Here is an 8,418-nt window from a genome sequence, read left to right on the forward strand (position 1 = left end):
GATAGGGGACGTAACAGGGATTAAACTGATAGGAATAGTACTACTTAAACACACCACTTATATCTGGTGGCACAGTACATTGCAAGCCGTACGCGCAGTGCCCCAAACTGGAAGTAAGAGTACCGACCATGCATTTTTTTCCATCTCCCGGTTCCCAAAATCTATTCCATACACCGGCCCCTGATAGGGGACAAAACAGAGATTAAACTGTTAAGAACAGATTTTTTTTAATTAAAAAAAAAGAGGACAGCCTCTGCGGAGCTGGGTATTTTTTGACGGCGTTACTGAACACTCATGCACAATGGCTGTAGGCTCATGCGTCCTTTTGCGGAGGTGACAAACCTGGTCAGTCAAACCCAAGGCAACATCATCGACCTCATCCCATATGCATTTTTTCTGGAACGTGCCCTGCGAAGAGTGCTGGATCAGGCCGTAGATGAGCATGAAGAGGAAGAGTTGTGGTCACCATCACCACCAGAAGCAGCCTTGTCGTCGTCGATTGCTGGACCTGCGGCAACGCAGAGAAAGAAGTCTGAAGAAGAGCAGGAAGGTGGCTTTGAGGAGGTGGAAGTCCAACCACAGCAGGCGTCCCAGGGGGCTTGTTGTCACCTTTCGGAGACCCTTGGTGTTATACGTGGCTGGGTGGAGGAAGAGACCTTCAATGACGTCAGTGAGGACAAGGAACGGGACATGGCTAGCTTGGTATCCAACCTTGTGCAAATGTGGAATTTGCGGTTGTGCAAATGGACTGTTTGCGGTAGTTTGCGGTGCGTTAAACGGGGAGTTTGGTCTGTCACAGTTTGGTCTGTCACTGTGAAGCGGGCGTAACCCTTACACTACCTGATCGATACAACATCATACCTGATGTTTTAAAGCACGTTATTTCAAACAATTGTGGAATGTTAGGTGATTTATGCCCTTTATGTTTTAAAACCCGACTATGCGTCAACTACGTAATTTTCCATGGGAGTTTTGCCATGGATCCCCCTCCGGAATGCCACAGTCCAGGTGTTAGTCCCCTTGAAACAACTTTTCCATCACTATTGTGGCCAGAAAGAGTCCCTGTGGGTTTTAAAATTCGCCTGCGTATTGAAGTCTAAGGCGGTTCGCCCGGTTCGCCGTTCAAGAACATTTGTGAATATTCGCATTCGCCGTTGGCGAACGGAAAATTTTATTTTTGCGACATCTCTACTGTGACACCAGATATGAGTTGCACTGGTGACACTGTGCACTTGCAGGGCCTGAAACACACACGCTTGCTGGCAACTGACTGCTATTATATTACAGTCAAATTTATTTTTATTTTTTTAATGTAATCTACTGTGACACCAGATATGAGTTGCACTGGTGACACTGTGCACTTGCAGGGCCTGAAACACACACGCTTGCAGGCAACTGACTGCTATTATATTACAGTCAAAATTGTTGTTGTTTTTTTTTTATGTAATCTACTGTGACACCAGATATGAGTTGCACTGGTGACACTGTGCACTTGCAGGGCCTGAAACACACACGCTTGCAGGCAACTGACTGCTATTATATTACAGTCAAATTTATTTTTATTTTTTTAATGTAATCTACTGTGACACCAGATATGAGTTGCACTGGTGACACTGTGCACTTGCAGGGCCTGAAACACACACGCTTGCAGGCAACTGACTGCTATTATATTACAGTCAAAATTGTTTGTTTTTTTTAAATGTAATCTACTGTGACACCAAATATGAGTTGCACTGGTGACGCTGTGAACTTGCAGGGCATGAAACACACACGCTTGCAGGCAACTGACTGCTATTATAGTACAGTCAAAAATGTTTGTTTTTTTTCAAATGTAATCTACTGTGACAGCAGATATGAGTTGCACTGGTGACACTGTGCACTTGCAGGGCCTGAAACACACACGCTTGTAGGCAACTGAGTGCTATTCTATTACAGTCAAAATTGTTGTTGTTTTTTTAAATGTAATCTACTGTGACACCAGATATGAGTTGCACTGGTGACACTGTGCACTGGCAGGGCCTGAAACACACACGCTGGCAGGCAACTGCAATTAGATTACAGAGGAAAAATAAATAAAAAAGCAGACTGATGTACTAGCCCTAAAAAGGGCTTTTTGGGGTGCTGTCAGGACGCTGTCCTTACAGCAGAGATCAGATGAGTCTTTCAGGACTGGAGTGGACACTGAATACACTGGCCTAGCTATCGATTTCCCTATTAAATCAGCAGCAGCTGCACTGTCCCTCCTCTCACTAAGACTGCAGCTTCCGAATGAATCTAAAATGGATGCTGTCCAGGAGGTGGGAGGGTCTAGGAGGGAGGGTATGCTGCTGATTGGCTGGAATGTGTCTGCTGACTGTGAGGTACAGGGTCAAAGTTTGCTCAATGATGACGAATAGGGGGCGGACCGAACATCGCATATGTTTGCCCGCCGCGGCTAACGCGAACAAGCTATGTTCGCCGGGAACTGTTCGCCGGCGAATAGTTCGGGACATCTCTATGTGCCAATTGTCGGACACTGATATTTATGGTACTATTGTGTGCTATGTAGGCTGAGGTATATGCCAACTATTTGTGATTGGCAAGTGGCTACGGCCTCCTTACCTGGGCTTCTGACGTCATCCCACGTGTGTGGTTAACACTATAAATGTAAGAATTGTATGATTCTTTGTTATGCTTGCTGACGAAGGCTGGACGGGCCGAAACGTGTCCTTTATTGTACTCATTTATGGAATAAACACAAAGAATATTGATTGAAGAAACTTTGGTCCGCTGGGATTCCTTTATATTGTCTTGGAGTTCGCTCTTGTCCCATGCGGCATATTAATCGAGTGCCGATCCCTCCTACTTACTATATTCACAAGTTATGCATATCCACAAGATATGACATAAATGTCTGAGCAGTGCAGGTATAAAATCTAGGACCAGCATCTATCTCAAGAATTAGCCTGTCTTGCAGTCACTGTGAATGAAAAGGTGACAATGCTCCATTCCCTTCTATGGGAATTATGAAAATAGCTTAGAGATATTGGAATGTAGAAAGTATGGATCTTTTTGGCCATCACTGACATCAAGCATTAGCCGATATGTGGATCTTAAAAATCAGTATTGATTAATGCATTTTTAAGATTGTATCAATCTTTTCTTCGGGTTCCTTTCAGCATAAGCTGGGCACGTTTACTTGGCTATTTTCAAAGCTTACATAAAAGTCCCACCTCTGAGACCTGCACCTCCTGGATCATTATGGCATATCCTGTGTATTTCCATTCATCAATGTATATTATGAATTTCATTATTTTGAAGACTATAAATCAATAAGAGTTTGGACATTGTGCCATACTGTACATCTGTATGCAAGACTAAGACTTTATAGACATATTTTTGTGTAAGGTTTCCTAGAACAAGCTCAATATTGCAGCAGCTTAAAGTACATATTCCCTTTTTCTCCTATATGATGCCAAGTTACACAGACACAAAGAGACGGATCAGATAATTGATTACCGTTCCTCTCTCTAATGACATGTATCTTGAGAATCTCTCTAAGTATACACTATAAATGTCAACTGGTTACAGGACTCAGCAGTGAGTCATTGCATTGTGTTCTGATCAATGTAAGCCTGACATAAGGTGACCTGTTGATCTGACAGATACAGCTATAACCCCTTCAGGCTTTCCTTAATGAGTGTGGCTAAAACTACTAGTGAATACTGGGTCCCTCTACACTAAATTGAGGTCTACATTTACTGTATATGTAATTTTACAGAAAAATGGGGAGATAAAATAATATATGATTATAAATACTAGGATGAATAACAGGCATGGAGATTTATCCTTCAGTCTTTCCTAGTTAAGAATGCAGTGGGTCTTGTCATGCCTGTCGGGGTGAAAAGGCTGCAGTGGTGTCTTGTCCCTGGAGCCTGATGGAACCCAATGGCCTCTTTATCACATAGAAGATCACCAGAACAAAAAACAGAACATGATAGGTGTGGGAATGGGGGGGGGGGGGGGGGGGGGGCTTAGGTGCTTTAGGGTACAGTCTGATGTCGCTAATCATGTATACTGACACAAATGGATAACAGTATAAGGATTTTTAAGCTTTATATATACCCAAATGTGAAATGTTTTTATTATGGAAAGCCATTAGTCAACTGCAAAAGAAGTCAGCATCAAAACCAATAGACAGTAGTACTCATGATTAGGTCCATTGTACATACAGACAGGAACGACTATCTGCGGCTCCATAAGTCTAAAAGTAGAATATAGAGTTGGATATGTATACTAGACTACCGTCTAGCAAGGTAAATCCACAATGTATATGGAGGTGTATAAACTCCAATTTAAATGTTCCTGTTTTCCATCCACAGGCTACATGTCACAGCCACTATCTCTGGCTGGGACCTTCCGTCATTGCTTGTTCGGCGCTCCTCGCTGAAGTTCCTTTCCTGTGTCATTTGTGGTTCTTTATGGGTTAACTCCCCTGTGTGCCTATTAGGAGTTAATCCTCTGTCTGCTCCATGGGTGTGGTCTCTCTGCTGCACCCATGTAACCTGTATATAAGGCTGAGGTTTCCTCAGTTCTGGGTCAGCTCTCCTGGTGTGTTGTCTTGTCCTGGTTTGTACTCTCTCTCCCATGCTGCTGACCCATGGGATCCGTGTCTGTCTGTGCTCTGTGGGTTTCCCTACTTGTTCATTAACGTCGTCTGTCTGTTATCTGTTCTGCCTGTTATGTTTTAGTTACTTTGTGTTTATTCTGATGTCTGTGTTCAGCAAGCCTTTGTAGCAGAGTGGCATGACAAGGCCATGCAGTTTACTACTGGTGGAGCAAGTCCTTCTCTGCTCATTGCCACTCCTGCTTGTGTTATTATTTGCCCTGTTTTGTATTTGCCTGTATGTTATGTTTGCCTATGTGCCGTCGGTACCTTCTGGTACCTGTTGTCCATTCGCTTGTTCATTCTGTCACGAGTTGGAGGTCCCAGGAGAGACCACCGCGTCGTCAAGCAATAAGCAGAAATCAGACACATAAGAGTTTATTGCACAAACAAAACAGGGAGCTCTATGTACCGTCAGCACAGTGGGAGAAAACCCCCACTGCGCCACTGTCTAGTAATACTCCAGAGGGGCGTAACTAAGCAACTCCTGGTTTTCACTAGAGCCCTAGATGGTAGGGTTAGACTTAGCCACAGGAAGTTGCCAGGGTCCACTCTGGAGCGTGACCTAGACAGTGACAGCAGGAGCGAATGGACAACAGGTACCAGAAGGTACCGACGGCACATAGGCAAACATAACATACAGGCAAATACAAAACAGGGCAAATAATAACACAAGCAGGAGTTCATGCAAGGGAGCAGGAGTGGCAATGAGCAGAGAAGGACTTGCTCCACCAGTAGTAAACTGCATGGCCTTGTCATGCCACTCTGCTACAAAGGCTTGCTGAACACAGACATCAGAATAAACACAAAGTAACTAAAACATAACAGGCAGAACAGATAACAGACAGACGACGTTAATGAACAAGTAGGGAAACCCACAGAGCACAGACAGACATACACGGATCCCATGGGTCAGCAGCATGAGAGAGAGAGTACAAACCAGGACAAGACAACACACCAGGAGAGCTGACCCAGAACTGAGGAAACCTCAGCCTTATATACAGGTTCCATGGGTGCAGCAGAGAGACCACACCCATGGAGCAGACAGAGGATTAACTCCTAATAGGCACACAGGGGAGTTAACCCATAAAGAACCACAAATGACACAGGAACGGAACTTCAGCGAGGAGCGCCGAACAAGCAATGACGGAAGGTCCCAGCCAGAGATAGTGGCTGTGACACTACATTTAGGTGCACCTGCGAGGCCTGGGCCATATCAGCCAGTCTTGAGTGGGACTCGCAGACTCCTCCCTCCTCCCATTGCTAGCATGGTAGATGCTGGAGGTAACTGGTGAGTTGTTTGTGAGTCGGTCCTCACACTCCTGTAATTCGTCCACTGGCCCCTGGTATTGCCCATACGGCTCAGGTAGGTGATTGTTAGGACCCGAGCTACTTGAGAAACCTTGGCGCGGTGCTCGGGCTCAGTCATGTCCTCTTGGTAGGACATGTTTGCTAATCTCTCAATTTTATCATCAGTTTGAGGGCTTAGGAAGATCGCAGAGTGCACCTGTCCTTGTTATTAGATTGTTATATTGGTTATCACATCCACATAATTGCTATCTTTTGTAGGATGTCTTTTGTGGTACTTGTGGTCCGCTGCGGGCATCCTCCACTGTATGCTTTTTTGCTGGGTGCAGGATTTTCTCCCCTGTATATATATGCACAACTGCATATGGGCTTGAGCACTTCCTGCCTGTTTAACACCACGCTATTCTTGTTAAATCCACAATGTCAAAAATTTAGAAATAACTTTCAAATGGAGATTTCAAAATACCTATGCGGTATGATGTAGCATATGTCCTGTTCACACCCTTTTAACCTTGAGGGCCTTTCATTTTGTCCCAAACCCATCTTGTTGTTCTTCAGTGATCCTATTTTGGAGATGAATGGAAATTTATATACTGCTCCTTCAACCGGGGCTGCCCTATTCCTATAGCCAAAACCACTACCAAGGCATAATGGTAGGTTGGAGTCCTCTTGGAACCCTGAAACCAACACACCTACCCTATCAGCCTGCAGATACATAACATGAATAGAGAATAAGTGTACAATGCACTGCACACAAGGAATTTCAGTCAAAACTATAAATTATATATAAAAAAAGAGTACTGGATGCAATATTTTGTAAAAAATAACCTAAAAAAAATACAATGCCTACAACTGATTACTATGACGCCAATTTAGTAATAAAAGTTTCCTCTGGCCATGTCTTTTTTTGGATGACCTGTCATCTGATCTTGAGATGATAGCGAAGCATTAATCTAATATTTGTAGACAGGGCAGAAAGCATGGCAGAGCTACCTTCTATTCCAGGGCAGCAATGTCTGAGAGATATGATGAATGGCTAAAAAGCTTGGAAGGAAATCATACAAACAAAACATAGTATTAAGAAAGCAGCTTCTAAATATCTGATTCGGTATTCAAAATTGACAATAACATACAGTATAACAAGCCAGTTTAAGTACATGATTTTTTTGAGGATTTTTGCAATGGATTTTATCCTTTGCAATGCAAATAATGAAATCAGTAACCAATCTGTACATGTGGATTGTGCAGGGGCCTTGCTACAGATTTGCGTAGTGCAAAGAAATCTTCAATAAGCGTGCATTGAAATAAGTTTAATGTGCTAAAGCTCATTTTGCATCTGCATTGTAGGCTCCGTAAGGAGCAGTATTGCAGATTCTGTCATATTAGACAGAAAAACAGGATTGTACCTGGTGTTATTTTTTCCCATCAAAATTTGGGACAGCTTAGCAAACCCAGTGAAAACTATAAAAAAAATTCTGTATAGCAAGGTATTTTAGCGGTATTTTCCCCTTTAATTCTTTGTAATGTTGATGGCTAGTCGGACCTGGCCTCCAAGTTCCTGAAGTCTGAAGTAACTGTACATGTGAACTGCACTGTCACGACCATGGTCATGGTCGTGACTCCTAAACCGCATGCTGTTGCCTGCGGTCTCGTGTGGTTGTTTCGTGTGGTTGCCTCACTTGTGGTTGCCGTTGGCAACATGTTCTTATTATGTTTTGGCAGTATAGTGGCCTGAGCGGTTGCTAGGCAGCTTGCTGTCAAGTGCATGCGGTTGCACCTGACTTGGTGTGTTTGTATGTGTGCACGAGGTTTTGTATGTGTGTATTGTGACACTTTTCGTCACCTGCGGTTGCCCGTGGCAACGTGTGGTTTGTGTACATGTGGTGGCAGTGTCTCGGCCTTCTGGCTGTTTCCCAGTTTCCCTGTTGCCGGCGGTAACAGCTGCAGTGTGATTGTTGTTTGTGAACAAGGTTTATTTATGGGTACACGTCCCCTTTAACCACCTCAGCCCCCAGTGCTTAAACACCCTTAATGACCAGACCACTTTTTACACTTCTGCACTACACTACTTTCACCGTTTATTCCTCTGTCATGCAACTTACCACCCAAATGAATTTTACCTCCTTTTCTTCTCACTAATAGAGCTTTCATTTGGTGGTATTTCATTGCTGCTGACATTTTTTGTTATTAATCGAAATTTAACGAAATTTTTGCAAAAAAAATGACATTTTTCACTTTCAGTTGTAAATTTTTTTTTAAAAAACGACATCCATATATAAATTTTTCTCAAAATTTATCGTTCTACATCTCTTTGATAAAAAAAAATGTTTGGGTAAAAAAAAAATGGTTTGGGTAAAAGTTATAGCGTTTACAAACTATGGTACAAAAATGTGAATTTCCGCTTTTTGAAGCAGCTCTGACTTTCTGAGCACCTGTCATGTTTCCTGAGGTTCTACAATACCCAG

This window comes from Bufo bufo, chromosome 1 (assembly GCF_905171765.1).
Source record: "Bufo bufo chromosome 1, aBufBuf1.1, whole genome shotgun sequence".
In the NCBI taxonomy this organism is placed as follows: domain Eukaryota; kingdom Metazoa; phylum Chordata; class Amphibia; order Anura; family Bufonidae; genus Bufo; species Bufo bufo.